Source organism: Hevea brasiliensis, unplaced genomic scaffold (assembly GCF_030052815.1).
Source record: "Hevea brasiliensis isolate MT/VB/25A 57/8 unplaced genomic scaffold, ASM3005281v1 Scaf1, whole genome shotgun sequence".
NCBI lineage: Eukaryota > Viridiplantae > Streptophyta > Magnoliopsida > Malpighiales > Euphorbiaceae > Hevea > Hevea brasiliensis.
In genome coordinates, this window is record NW_026614585.1 from 5,622,262 (window position 1) to 5,638,955 (window position 16,694).

General features: G+C 25.5%; 1 long non-coding RNA gene across 2 annotated transcripts; it reads right to left on the reverse strand.

Annotated features, from left to right (window-relative positions):
• Positions 1 to 15,116: 15,116 nt before the first annotated feature.
• Positions 15,117 to 16,477, reverse strand: LOC131176349 (uncharacterized). Of its 2 annotated transcripts, XR_009146453.1 has the most exons (3): positions 16,460 to 16,477; positions 15,954 to 16,012; positions 15,117 to 15,380 (listed from the first exon to the last, which is right to left on the reverse strand). It is a non-coding gene; the product is annotated as an uncharacterized LOC131176349 (long non-coding RNA). The 2 variants fall into 2 exon arrangements; XR_009146452.1 differs by lacking the exon at positions 16,460 to 16,477 and having other exon boundaries at positions 15,954 to 16,238.
• Positions 16,478 to 16,694: the final 217 nt, after the last annotated feature.

The window sequence follows — 16,694 nt, forward strand, 5'->3', positions numbered from 1 at the left end:
TTTAGCGAATGTGCTCATGCTAGCATGTCCTAATTTTCTATTCCACAACCATGCACTATCATCAAGAGTCATAAAGCATGTTTCACAATTTTCTTCAAGACTTGTTAAATCAAGTAGGTAAATATTATCTATTCTAGCACCAGCAAACATAACATTATTTCCATGAATCTCGTAGTGTGTAGGAGTAAAAATGACTTTAAAACTATTATCACAAAGTTGACTAACACTTAAAAGATTATATTTCAATCCTTGTACTAATACAACATTCTCAATGCAAGGATTTTTACCAATAGTTCCACATTCAATGATTTTAGCTTTACTTTTATCACTAAATTTGATATAACCTTCTTCTTTCAAAGTAAGAGAGGAGAATTTGCCTTTATTCCCTGTCATGAGCCTAAAGCAGCCACTATCTATGTACCAGTGTTCTGTTTCCAGCATACTCCTTAGGCAGACCTGAAATCAGTTAATTGTCCTTAGGTACCCCAGCAACTTTGGGTCCTTGTATTTTAGTAATATTAGGTAGGGTTCCTTTAGGCACCCACACTTTCTTTGCCTAAAAGGTTCCTTTCCTAATAGGACAAGCATTAATCATATGACCTTTATGATTGTAATAAAAGCATGTAATATTTGATTGAGAAGAAGATGAAGCTTTTACAAAATAATGGTTTTATTTTCCATATTGCATAAATCCATCATAACCAATTCCAAATTTTTCATTTGTGGATCTTTGATTCCCAAGAAGTACATCAAGTGTTTCTTTTCCTTTCATAAATTTAGTTAAATCTCTTGTCAAAGATTCAACTTTTGCTTCAAGAATTCTATTTTTCTCAAGAAGTTATTCACAAACTTCTTTTGATCTTTGAAGCTCATCATTAACTTCTTTAAACAGCTTCATTTGAGATTTGTAAAATTCATTTTCCTTTAAAATCATACTCAAAGAAATATTTTTTGATCTTAAAGCACAATTTTCATGTATCAAAAATTTGCATTTCTTTTTAAAAGATCTATATTTGTCATATGTCTTTACAAATGCAAGTTCTAACTCATCAACATTAGAAGGTTCAAGGTTTACCTCATTATCACTATCTTCAATGTGTGAGCTTTCACCTTTTTCTTCAATTGCCATCATACAAGTGTTTGCAACATCTTTGTCACTTGCATCATTATTTGATGAAGAGTCACTATAACTCCATGTTGCTGCCATTGCCTTTTTACTTTTATCCTTTCTAAACTTGTTTTTCTTCTTCAATGTAGGACACTTCGGCTTGATTTGGCCTAGTTTGTTACACTCATAACAAACAATTTCCCTTGAGTGATTTGGAGTTTTTGAAGCATATTTCTTTGTGAACTTCTTGTATTTGCTTCCACCTTTTCTAAATGCATTTTTGAACCTCTTGACTATCATAGCCATATCTTCATCATCATCACTTGAAGCACTTGAGTCATCACTTGAACTAGCTTTGAATGCAACACTTTTCTTTTTCTCATCAAACTTTTCGAATATGAAGGCTATATCTTTCTTTTTCTTATGATCACCTTCATTTTCATCTTTCTTGTAAATCATCTCATGTGCAATGAGAGAACCAATTAGCTCATCATAGGTGTACTTTTTTGAAATCCTTGATGTCTTAAATAACAGTGGTCTTTGCTTCCCATGACTTTGGAAGAGATCTCAAATTTTTCTTTACAAGTTCTTGTTCCTCAAATTTCTTTCCAAGAGCCTTTAGAAGATTGACAAGAACTGTGAATCTGGTACTCATTTCAGCAATTGTTTCACCAGGTTTCATCTCAAATAACTCATAATCACAGATGAGGAGGTTTGCCTTTCATCGGTTCCTTCATATGTGACTTCTAGTTTGTGCCATATTTCTTTTGCACTTTGACAACCTGAAATACGATTATACTCATTAATATCAAGAGCACAATTAAGAATGTTAATAGCTTTGACATTTGTATAAATTTTCTTCCAATCACTGTCATCAAATTCAACTTTAGCTTTAGGAATTTGCACAGTTCCTTCACTAGTTTTATAAGGAATATAAGGACCATCTTTAATTATTCTCCAAGCATCAATATCAACAGATTGTATAAAGTTTCTCATTCTAGTTTTCCAAAAAGAGTAATTTGTGCCATTAAAAAGTAGTGGTCTAGAATAACCTTCTGCTAAGGGAGTAGGTATACCAGCAGAGTTACTAGATGAACTAGCCATGTGTATGGATCACTGTAAGGTGTCTAATCCTCAAGCAAGAGAAACAGGCTCTGATACCAAATTGATGTCCCAAAATATATCAAAGAGGGGGGTGAATTGAACTAAAATATTTTTTTTGTTCTTACTCAAAATCTTTGAAAAATTACAGCTTAGTTCAACCTAATTTTCTACTGTGAAATGTGTGTGATACTGCTCAAATAATTAGTTTATACAAAGTTGACTTAAAAACATGCAGTATACTGATCTGACATAATATATTTGCACTAAGTAAAAATTTCAGTAATCTGAATAAAATCACAGCACAGCAAATAGAGCAGTAAATAGAATATATCAGTTGACAGCAGATATAACAGTAGACAAATTATATCAGATATCAGCAGATTCAACAGTAAATAAAATTTTTCATTTTGCAGCAGTGTTGACAGTAAACAGTATCAATTCTCAACTTAATTAAAATAATTCAACCAAAAATAAATATGCATAAATTTAAAGAGTAAAGGTTGAGAGAATTGAACACTAAATTTTTATAGTGGTTCGGCCTAATTAGCCTATATCCACTCTCTCAAAGATCCCACTTTGAGTCTCCACTCAACTAATTTTCTCTTTTAAAGGCAAGAGACAAAAGCCCTTTATAAATCTTCATACCAAAGCTTTTACAAGTAGCTTCACACTTTTACCAAGTGTTATCTCAAACACTTTTCACAATCAAGCTTCAATAGGTACTTGTATGATCTCTCACAAATGCTAAGAAGGTATTTAAAACTCAATCTCACTCAATACAATAGAATCTATAAAGAAGAGATGAGTAGGTAAGCCAATGATAAGCAATGAAAACAATTTGAGCACTTTGAATGAAAGTTTTAATGATCTTAAAAGGTTAGGAACAATAGATAATCTTTCATTAAGTGCAAAATGGCCAAGGGTAAGTGTATTTATAGCTTTGGATCATATATAACCGTTTGAGAACTTATTTGAACGTTACAATTTTAAATTTCAAGAAAATAGCTGTTATTTTATCGTTTTCTGCGATGTTGTGCAAAGTTGAGACAGTTAGCAAACCTGTTAGCATACCATAATCAGTAGCAAACCAATTAGCATATCAAGAAAACTTTTCTGCATAACTTTGAAAACTTTAAAACTTCACACCAAATTATAATAAAATACTTTTAGGCCATTGATGATTCAAAAACAAGTTTTGAAAACTTAGGATAAGAATTTGAGGGATTAAAAATAAGTATCATTGGCTTCTACTCCTCAAATCTTTTTACACATATTCCTAAATTCTTTAAATTATTCTTAAACTATGTGTACCTTCAATTTTGATCTTCAATACACCTTGAAAGGTAATCTTTTCTTTTTTTTTGTATTTGATTCATCTTGTGATATCTTAGGATATCATCTTTTCTTTAAAACGCAAGTTTATCATCAACTCCATGAATCTTTTTTTATCCTTAGAGAAGCACAACACTTAAAATAAAGTTAGTTTGATTCTAGTTGAGTTTTGTTATCATTTAAATCTATACTCCTTTGAGCTCATGATGTCAACAATAGAATTTAAATATTTTATAAAATTTTTAAAATATAAATGATTAATTAAACTTTTTTATATTGAATATTAATTAAAATATATAAAAGTAAATAGATTCAAATATTATTCGAACAATAATAATTATGTTTAAAATGAATTTAGATAATTAAAAATAAATTTTAATTAAATTTAAAATAAATTTTAATTAAATTTAAAATAAATTTTAATAGTATGAATATTGATTGAATTTGAATTCGAGTTCAAGTTTGAGTTCGAGTTCATATAGAGTATTTTTATGAAAATTTTACGGTTCTCATCCTTATACTCTTTATTTCAATTTGATTTTAGTTTTAATTTTAATCGTTGATTTTTTTTAATTTATTCATTTTATTAAAAAATCTATTTAATTAAACTCATCAATTTCAATTTAATTTAATATTAATTTTAATTAATTTAATTTTAATTTTAATTTTAATTTTATTCATTAGGATTTTGATTTCAAGCAGGACACGGAAAGCCTTACTGAAGAAAAGGAGAAAAAGAAATAAAGAAGGAAAGAAAGAGAAGAAAATGATAAAACATGTGGATAAGCACGAAAATCGTGGTGCACCGTACATACCAAAGGTTGAACTTGATAAGCAACGTCATTGATACAGATTATTCTAATGTGCTCGCCATGCTTGTACGGATGCACATTCTATTTTGATCCATCAACAGGCTTTCTTTACTCCTAATAATGATAACAACTTATTCAGAGCTAGTGGAGGCCTGCTTTCTCTGTCTCTGTAGACGTACGCTCTCTTTGCAATTTGATTTAAGGGCGGCCATGAGTCGACAGTGTCTCTTCGCTTATTTTTTCTTGGATTTTAGCTATTTTCTGAGCTGTAAAGATGATTCTTTCATATCCATTCACTTCTTTATGAATTTATGTAATTTTCTCTTTTTATTTTCTATGGAAATGATTAATAATAATAATATAATTTATTTTGATATTTGACGATAAATAAAATAAAATAAAAAAGGACCTACCATGCATCTATCACAATTGGACAATTCTATAATCAAATCTGTGTGGTGATCCATACCACCTTATCTGTACGGTGCATTTCCACCGTCCCTTTCTTCACTTTTTGCTTTTTGGCCCTTCTCTTAAAAATCTTTTTAAAATTAGCCCTTCCACTTCCACTTTTCTCCTTTTTCTTTCCCCATCTTTTTCTTATTATGATGAATTCTTTTTAGGGAAACTAGTTTTTTTATTTAACGCGATACACACATTATTTGTGTTTGTTATTAATATTTATAATTTAATTTTATTTATATATAATTTTATTAATATTATACAACAAATAAATATAATAATAAATATTATTATTATGAATAATCAATTAATTTTTTATAATAATTAATGGTATAAAGAATTTCAATTAGAGTGTGTTTAAAAAAAAGAATTTTAATAAAATATTAATTTATTAAATAATCATTTATTAGAAAAAAGAATATGGCACATAATGAATTAGAGTTTAATATTTTTTATGTTTAACTATATGTGTGTGTTGTTGTAAATATAATTTGAACTCTCGTAATTTTTTGAATTGTTTATGAGTTAGTATTAAGTATTTTTTGAAATAAGATTTATAATGAGATTATATATAAATTATTATTTATTATAAATTAAAAAATAATAAAATAATTTGACCATTTCCCAAAATTCTTCTATTCATATTTTCATATTTATAAATTAATTATTAGAAAAAAATACAACAATATATGTAGAAAAGTTAAATTAATAATTGAATGAATTTTTATTATTTATTAATATATATATATAATTTATCTACTTAAATTTGATTAAAAATTTAAATTCTTAATTTTAAAATGTAGCTAACGCTAAATTTTTATTTAATTAAATATATATATATTAATTTTTTTATTAAAATAAATTAAATAATTTTTAATGAATTAATAATACTTATAAGATTATAATTATAAAATTACTATATTAAGAATCATAATATATTTTTAGTATAAGTATAATTATTATTAAAATAATATTAAAATTTTAATTTATATTAATTATTGTAATATTAAAAAATGAAATTATTAGATGTTTAATAATAAATATTTCATCGTTAAAAATTATTAGTGACAATATAGAATATTATAGAATCGGTATCATAAAGAATTTAGTGACAAATTTTTTGTTACTAAAAGATTTGTGAAGATAATGTTTAGAAATCACTAATTGCTAAAATTATTGGCAACACATATTTTTATCGCTAAATAGTATTAGTGATGAATTTATACATATTAGCTACATGTCGTTGTGTTTAATATGTATTATTGGCAATATATTATTTATCTGTCGCTGTAAATATATATTTTTTAATATTTTTATAAATAATAGATTGATTAATAATATTTTTTATTTTTTATTTATTCATTTATTATTTTAATTAATTACTTCTTATAAAATTTTATATTTAATTGAAAATTTTAAATTTATATCGACTCTAAAATTAAGAATTTTAAATTTATATAAATATTAAAATTAATTTAAATAATAAAATATAATTATAGTTAATTTTAAAAATAAAAAGTAATTTGGATAAAATTAATATCACCCTGCTTCATATATTTATGTATAATATAGATAAAAAAATTTCATTTATAAGGATAAAAGTTTATTTTATTAATTTTTAAAAATATAAAAATAATATAAAATTTACTGAAAAGTAATACTTTCTTTAATATTCTCTAATTCTATATATCGATAAAATATTTAAATTCGAAGCTTAATGAAAAAATATTTTATTTGATAAATATTATAAATTATAAGTTGATTTTCATATTTTAAACAAGTTTAATTTCTTAAATATTGATAAAAATATTATCATCATTATGAATTTAATATCTTAATTAAAATTTTAAGGAATTCAAAAAAAAAAACAAAATTTTCATAAAATAATAACACAAGTTGAAGAAAGATTCAATAAAAATCCCATCAAGAAATTAAAATAAAAAATTAAATAAAAAAGGTACATATATATATATAGTAATATATTTTTATTGAAAAAAAAAAAAGAAAAGGAATTTTCTATCCAATCTCCAGGCTCCATACATATTAGTTCATTTTATGTGAGCAAATAATGGATCTCAATCATCTCAATTATAGTGCAATTTTTAACTGCAAAATAAAAGTTAAAAAAAAAAATTGCATCTTTCTCTCTCTATATTAATTTTATATATGTTATCTTCTAAAAAAAATTGTGTATGTTAAACTAAAACTCCTAATTTTTTTTATTTTATTATATTTTGTATCAACATTGAAACTTCAAACTCTAATTAATTAATTTGATTTTGAAGTTTGGAATTATAAATTTATGACTTTAAAAATATTTAAAAAAAGAAGATAGATATTTCATTAAATTATATAAAACGTAAATATTAAGTACAAAGTTCCATATTATTATAATTTTGCATAAAAAAATTTAAGATAAACTACTTATATATAATATAAAATAATAATCTTGATTCAAAACACTTGATCATATTAATAGAGCATTCCATTTGCCCATTTGGTGAGATGTATACTACAGTCGGTGATAATCTATCATTGTTTGACTTTTATTTTCTTAGTCTGATTTGAAAATTATAAAATTATGATATTTTCATAAAGAGAAAATCTATACTTACTATCATTATATTTTTACTCAAATAATAAAATAAAATACCTAATAACTCCATGATAAAAAATAATAATAATAAATCCTCATAATGGGAAAAATAATAAATTCTTGCAAAAAAATAAATATCAAATTTTCATAAAAAATAGACAATAAATTCTCTTAAAGAAAAAAATAAAATTCATATCTATCAATAAAAATAGATTAAGAATAAACACATATCTATCATAAAGAGAAAAATCATTAGAAATAATATAAAATAAATTAAAAAAAAAATAAAAAATTACTTATAAAAATAATAATTACCGATAAAAATACTCAACAGTGACTAGACAAATGGCTAATGAAGAATGAGAGAGTGGGGGATATTTTAACTTTAAAAATAATTTTAATAACTTACTGGTAATTTGATTTTTTTTTTTTTTAAAAAAAAGAAAAGAAAAGTGGAAGATGAACACGCTTTAATCATTCATTATCTTTTAGCTTGGCGAATGAGATTGTTAATTTAGGTAATAATTCAAATTCAAATTTGTCAACTTGATTAGACTCAACTCTGAAGCTTTCAGTGGCCAAATTTCTAACAATATGCTTAGCAAGTGGCCATTGACGGTTCCTATCTCAATTGTCAAAATCTAGCAACACCAAGGATCACACCCCATTGTCATTGTCACTTTCTAACAACATATTCATTCATGAATACCTACACTGATTTTTTTTTTATATTTAGCATATAATTTTTTCTTAAATATAAATTAAATTTAAGAACGAGCTTTTAAATTTATTTTAAAATAATTTTAATTGGTGTATAAATTAATTTGAATTTGTTATTGTCTATAAAAAAATTGTATAAAATTTATATATTTTTCTATAATTAAATTCATTTGTTTAAATCAAATTGCTTTATTAAAATATAACACAATAATTTTTAATATATATATATATGTATATATATATTATTTTATTTAAAAATAATGTTATAACTATCAAAATAATGCCTGAAAATGAGTAACAGATAATTGAGTAATAAGTGCCAAAGTCTAAAGTTGATATAAGCAATCGCAAGATACTCAGACATTCAAATAAAGAGTTACTCATCTAAATATATCTCTGGATGCTTAGATTATATTAAAAAATAAAACCCCGAGATAATCATCTAGACAGAATTTCATTTCATAAGGACTCTTAAACAAAATAGACTCTTAATCTACGCAATTACAAATTCTTAATTCTAATATGAATTTACACTACTAAAAGTTTATGTAGGAGCTATTAGATATAATCAAACATATTTATTTATAATCTAAATCTTATTATTGATTTAACAATCAAAATAGTAATTAATTAATATACTCAATGCTCTTTTTATTTTATAAATTTAATATTTAAATCTATCATTTTATACTCATAAAGAAGAGAATAACATCAAAAAATGGTGATTGGATGCAAGTTGTGGCTTATTTATGTGAAATAAGACAAAGCAATATGTGGAGGTGCAAGTAGGCCATATTTTACAATTAATGTTCAAATTTAGACAGACTGTAATCAATAAAGACCGTGAAAAATAGTAAATAATTTTAACTTCAATGATTTAAAAGAAAATATTTTAAATTAATAATATATTGTTATTTCTATCCTTTTTTTGAATTGCTATTGTTATTTCCACCCAGTTGCATTATGAATGCATAGTGTGATTCTATTGAGACATAGGTCGTACATACCACCTCATATTCGCATCTTATCAGAGATCAAGTGGGTTATTTGATAAGCCAGCTTGTTGATGGTGTGGAGAACAGAGTTATTAAATGCGCCTTGTACACGTCTCAAACTAAGTAGTTTTATAAGGTAGAACTTTTTAAGTAGTGTCTATTATTTTTATTTTATTTAAAATATTTTTTTATTTATATTATTTAATAATATAATATTTATATTAATATTTAAAAATTTTATTTTTAATTTTTAAATATTAAAAAAATATTTTAATTAAATCAATATGATAATATTACTATTTTTTATATTTAATAATTAATTTAATAATTTTTTTATTAAATAATTTTATTTTAAATTATCATATAAATAATTAATTATTAATAATTAATAAAATAATTAATAATTATTAAAATAGTTAATAATTACTATAATAATTAATTAATATTCCTAGACAAAGCCCATAAATGATAGCTAAAGACTCATTAAATTAATGCATTAATATTATTTTGATACTTAAAGAAATTAGAAAGTATTTGGTACAAGATTAATAAGAATAATTATTATTCTTATAATTTTTAACTGCTTATTAATATTGTTTAGATATTTTAAAATATTATATTAATTTTTCACTTTATTAATATTTATACCCTTTGAGAAGTTAAATATTAACCATTAGAAACTATGTTTATAATTATTCTCTTTAGGATGTGTTTGGTAAAATATTAAAAAATTAATGATTAAATATTATACTTATAAATTTTAACTTTTAACGAGAGTAATTATTAACTTAGACTCTCTAAATTTAGCATTTAATTTCTAAAAAAGATAATAATATTAACGAGTTGAAAAATTAACTTAATTTCTTTAAGAATCCAAACAATATTAATGAGGATTTAAAAGTTATAAAATAACAGTTAACCCTTATTAAATTTATACCAAATACCTTTAAAAATTAAAATTTATAAAAATAATATTTAAATTTTAATTTCTTAACCTTTTACCAAACAGATTATAAACCTTACTTGTTTATATTTTCAATACTCATGATTTTTTAACCTTCTTGTCATCATTATTTTCAATATTCTCTTATTGCCTCTCATATTCACTGCTTTATGAACTCCTTATTTATACTGTATCTAAAGTTATCCTCTTTTTAATTTATTTTACTGTTTTCTGTTATTACTTTAAAAAAAAATGTAATATGTCAAATAGGTAATTTGCTTCTTAATTATTTGTCTTTTATTTCTATTAAAAAAAAATATTAACATGTTATTTAGACCTCTATTTCTAAGTTATCTAAATTTCTTTACATTGTCCTTAGTACACTTCTCTTGTAACCTGACTCAAGGGCTGTTGGCCTTCCCTTGACTGATATTTATTTTCTTAGTTAATAAAAATATTTCTTTCAAATTCACAGATTTATTTAGTTTTTTTTATCTTCTTAATGAAATTTTTAAAAATTAAAAAAAAAAACCATCTTCACATTTTTTTAAAGATTATTGTTCTAGCTTACTTGTTGTATGAGAAAATTTTCAAGTAAATATTAAGGTGAGTTTATATTATGCTACTATGTTATATACGGTAGAGAAAATTTTGATCGATCTGCTTAGAATTAACGTATTTTTGTGCATGTAAAAAAAGATGTAAAAAATTTATATTTTTTTTCTTTTTTCTATGAGTATAGATGTATAAACAAACTGGTATTTTTTATTTTATAGGTTTTACTTCTATATATAATCTCATTATATGAATAAAATCTTCCATTTCGCAAAAAAAAAAAAAAAATAGAGATCCAATGGATGCTTAAATGATATATCTCATCTCATGAGAAAAATGGGTCAATTTCGAACCGACAAGATAATGTTGTAAAGACAATGACCACACACCTTACCTTAAATTTTATTTTTTTATGAAAAAAAAAATTAATAATAATAATAATATTTTAATGAAAATGGCGACATGTAGTGAAGTCCATATTCGTACGTAACACGTTTGAAAATTTGTAGTTAAAGGAAAGAGTTGGAATGAGGGAGGTAGCTTTCGAGTTTCCCCTTTGATGGAGGAAAATTACAAATGCACCTGACGTGCGTGAAGGTCATATACACTCCTTTAAGGGAAGCAAGAGGCCGGCCAGCCACTCAACTCCAACTCCAACCCAAGGTCCTCACCCAAATACACACCACAAGCTTATTTTCCTATAACGATTTTAAAAAACAATAAATATAAATAAATTATTGTATGAAAAATAAATAATATTGAAATATACTCAATCTGTTTTTATTTTGTCTTGTTGAACTCGAAAATGTTGGAGAGTAATATTTTATAATTTATTTTTTTAATTTTTAAATATTAATATAAATATTTATGCATCGAGTAAGATAAAAATGTAAAATTTTATTGTGATGTTGTTAGGTATGAGGGCAGATGTATGATGATTGTCCTATTATGTATAGCTTACATGCCTTATCACTCATTACATTAGCTTTTCTTTGTTTCATTGCCGATTGCATTAATTTACAGGAAAAATCATTTATAATGTTGATGCTGTGTGTGGATCTAAATTAATTGTCATTAGATAAAGCGTACAATTCCCGCTGATTATTGTAATTATAGTATTCTATTAGTATTAATTTGTTTGTAGTTGATTATTATTAATTAAATATAGAATATTTTTTATTACAAAGAGAGTGAAAACTGGACGCTTTCTCTAGCAAGAAAATCTCATTATAGTTTCTTTTCCTTTTCAGTCTCAAGTCAGTCGAGTTCTCTTTTTGGTCGCCTTCCTTGCCCTTTGGGCAAGGGATGGTGGTTTGTCCGACCTGGTAAAGGGTTCCCCTCCTCTTTTTCCAGTTTAGTTGTCCATAGTTATGCTTTGTTTGTCTTGTTTGCCAGATCTTGGGGCATCTGGTTAGGAGTTTGCCATGGCTAGATCTGAGAAGCAGTGGCCTGTTTAGCTGAGGATGGTAACCAGTAGGGATTAAAAAGCTGATGGTGGTAGGTCCCTGTGTCGTTCAGTGTTCTAGTTGATGTTGGCTCTGCTCTCCTCGCTGGGTGGCTCAGCATCAGAAGCTCAAACCATTAAGGGCTCATTTTCTTCTTAGGCGACAGATCAGGGGGGCGACTCTTAAAGTGCTCTCTGTGGTTATGGGTTTCCTTTTGTTGATCTTCTCTGGTTTAGCCATGTCTAGGCTTGTGTTTTGCTTTGGTTGTGTTATGTAGTATTATCGGTGGAGTGAGTTTTGCCTATGCTTAGGGGTGAGTATTATTTTGTTCAAATCAAATAAATCGAAATTGAACCATTTTAATTTGATAATTTAATTTGATTTTTAAAATAATTTGGTTCGATTTGATTTTATATTATAAAAAATTTAATTATTTCGATTCAGTTAAATTTTAAATAAAAAAAATTAGTTAAATTAAATCGAACTGAATAGTTTTATTTATTTTTAAATTGATTTATTTTTGTGGAGAATTTATAAATAATTATACAAAGATTGATGTACCATTAAATAAAAAAGATAAATAATGAAGATTTTTTTTAATTTGTTTTTTCATTTAATAGTATATATATATATATATATATAAATAAAAGTAAGCCTTAACTGTTTGTTTTATTATCATTTTCATACATATTCACAACAATCATGTTTATGAAAATAAAAAATAAAATATTTACAAGAATGACAACATTTTCCTCTTTCTCATCTCTTTTTTTTTTATCAATTAATTTTGTCTTTCTTTTCTATTTTTATGGGAAATATAATATAAATATTTTGAATATAAATAATATTTTAAATATGGATAATATATTTCAAAAAAATAGGATAATATTACAAAAAAAATTATTTACACTATTATAAAAAAGTGTTATTTCATGTAATCATAAATTTATAATTTAAAGAGCTTAACAGTGATTTTAATGAGATTAATATCGAAATGCTTAGGATGCTTAAATCTAAAGGAATCATTTTCATTTATTAATTTATAAAATTATTTTTCTTTAATTTTGTACTCTATTCTTATTAATATGTTTTTCTCGATAGTTTATCATTTTTATACAATGTTCTTTTCGTTTGAATTGAGAAAAAAAAAATATTTTTTTGACCTTATTAATTCAATTTCTTAGCTTCAATCTTGACCAAAAATGATAGCCAGCCCATACACTATAAGAATTTACTGATATACAAATGGATTTATTCTATTTCTAATTACAAATGAATTTCCAATAAATACTATAAAAATATTGTTAAATTTATAAATGAATTTCAAAATTTATTTGCAAATTATAAATGAATTTTAAACGAATTTCTAAATTTATTAACAAATTATAAATGAATTTTTGAATTAATTAATAAATTTTTGAAGAAAGAAGCCTGCCATTATTTTTTTAAATTATAAATTTATTTATAATTTACATTATAAAAATAGCGTAAACCACCTTATTTTTTTTACTTTTATTTTCTCATTTCTTCTTCCCATTTTATTTTTTCTCCTATTTCACTCTCATTCTCCTATTTTACTTCAATTTTTTTTTCTTTTTCTCATCTTCATTTTATTTTTGTATATTTTTTTTTCTAACCTCACTCTTTATTTTATATATATCATCTTTTTCTCATCATTATTTTTTCTCATCTTTTTATCATTTTCTCATCTCTCATCTCTTTTTATTTATAATGTTCTTTTAGTTATAAAATAGTGTATTTTTAATATTTTCAACAAATATAATTTTTTCTTAAAAAATTATTGTTGTGATTTTATAAATTATATTGTTTTTCTATAAGTTTTTGTAAAATTATTTTGTAGTAATTTCATTATAATATATTTATGATAAATTATTATTATTTCCGATTTCTATTGGTAAATTATTTTTAATAATATTAGTGTAGATTTTTTTAGTAGTAAAATTTCTTTATTAATAAATCAATATTTTGTTCATATATATATATATATATATATTTATTTATTTAAAATAGCAACAGATTTAATATCCATTAATATTTTTTTATTTGTTTTTTTAAAATATAAAAGGATTGAAAATTCATTTGTAAATCACAAACAGTTTAAAATTTATTTTTTTTTTAATTTTTCTTCCAATTTACAAATATGCTTGGAATCCATTGATAATACGAACGAATATTTTGTTTCTAAATCCGTTTGTAAATATAAACGAATTAAAAATTCATTTGTAAAAAATTTATAAACAAGATTTTTAAAAACTGATTATTCCATTTTGTAATCTGTTTATAAATAATTTTACAAAAGGATATTTCTAGATTACAAATTGAAAAATTCATTTTTAATATGGAAAAATCTTATTGTGATATATATAAAAAAGAATATTAAAATATATGACACATAAATTCTATTTAAAATAAATAAGTAAAATTATGGTTTTATAAAAAGAAATTATAGCACTCTATGGCTATCAATCGGTAGAAGTAGCTGTTATTATTAGAGAGGTCTGAATGGTTTTTAAGGTTTTGAATAGAATTAAAAAAAAAATGTTCTGTAATAACCCGATTCTTTATTCATTTATTTGTTTATTTTATTTTATATTTTATTGACTTTAATATTATTTTAATGTTATTATATTGATATCTTGGTAATTTAAAAAATTTGTTTAAATATATTATTATCATATCAAAGTAAGTTTTGGTGTTGTGGAATTTTAGTATATTAATGTTTCAATTATATTTTGGGTTATTGTATATGAGATAACTATATCTTAATTATATTATATTTTCTTTTTGTTGTTATTTTTGTTTTCTTAGTATTGTTGTCACGACCCAACCTATGGGCCGGACCGGCACTAGGACCTGGGCCAGCTTAAAGCCTCCGAGGCCCGTAGTAAGCCTTAACTATTCATTAACCCAACTCTAAGGCCCATTTGGGCCCAATTTCAAGAAAACAAACGGACAGAGTCCGGCCATAAAATGGACTTTCCAACGGGGAGTTTCTGACTCACCCGACCTGTAAACACAATAAATACTCAATTGGGGAGCTCAGCTCACCCTCCACATACTCATCAACATAAAATAAATGGGAGCTCAGCTCCCTCATCCAATCCATCAACATGCATAACATATTTAAGTTTACAGGTCCAACATGATAAAAATATTACAGACCAAATTCAAATAAATACTGCTAACACATGCGGAAATTCTAGGAGTAATTAAAATTACACAATATTGATAAACAACCTGCGAGGTAGAAAAGCAGGTTAACCCAGAACAAAATATCCTCCTGTGGCCTGTAAAAATTTTTGAACAGGAGTGAGCGTTCGACTCAGAGAGTAAAATATCAATCTTAACTATAATCTCTATAACTATCTGAAACTAATGCAACCTGTAGAGTGAAATGCAACATCAACATCATATTCACATCATAGCATCAAAAAGGTAATTTGGAGCACTCACGCACCCTGTAACATCATTCATAATATATGGGAGCTGATCCCCTATACAGCTCTCTTAAATCCAACCTGGTGCCAGCGAAGAACTCAGCTCGGACTTCCACTTAAATACCAAATCGGGGTCCCAGCGAAGAACTCAAGCCGTGTCTACCCCGAAGGACCGGGTCCCAGCGAAGAACTCAAGCCGTGTCTACCCGTCCTATCCATAGTCCACACCACATCACACGCACGCCAACGCACGCACACTGCTCCAAATTACCACAACAACACTCATGGCACATTAACAGTTATCAATGCAACATAATTCGTGCCTAGAGTTTAACTACATAAATATATGCATATAAGTGATGCATGGGCATGCTGAACATATAATAATATCGAAATTACAGTTAAAATTAATATTTTACTCACAGACTTGACGACAAATTACTGTGGCGGCTGGGCGGAGGAAGAAGGCTGTCCCGGCTCACCTGACAATTACATTACATCTATTTAATAAATTTGACTCAATACAACAAAGAAAAATATCAAGTACGTCCTAAGTCGTGCCGAAAATCCGGCAGAGTCTCCCCTATACCTAGGACCTACCCGACCTGCAAAAGGGCTAAAAACGCACTTCTATATTCACAATCCACATATCAACAGTTCAATCATATCACACAGCCCCTCCTGGGCCCATCAAATCAGTCATCAATCACAATACGCAAATTTTCAATTTAGTCCTTATTATTGATCATTTTTGCAAAATCTGCCCAAACAAGCTCTAAAAATTATAAAACTTTGCCCTGCGGTCCTTAGCAATATTACTAAGCTATTGCAAAAAGAATCGTAATTTTCTAAGCTACCACGAATATTTTATGGATTTTTAATCCTATTTAAGCACTAGAAAATTACGTAAAAATAAGGTTCGGGTTTACCTTTGCCGATTCCGACTTGAACGCAGCTGGGACGTCGACAATGGGGGCTAGCCAAAACCTCGCCCACCGGAGACTTTTCCGTGAATGCCATGCGCCCAAATTTGTAGACAGGTCAATTGTCGAATTTCCGCGAATCGAGGATACCTACATGAAGCCCATAACACGGGGGTTAGTACATAAATTTTTCAGAATTTTCTAAGCTCATTTAATGCTCGAAAATACACTGCGAAGTTCC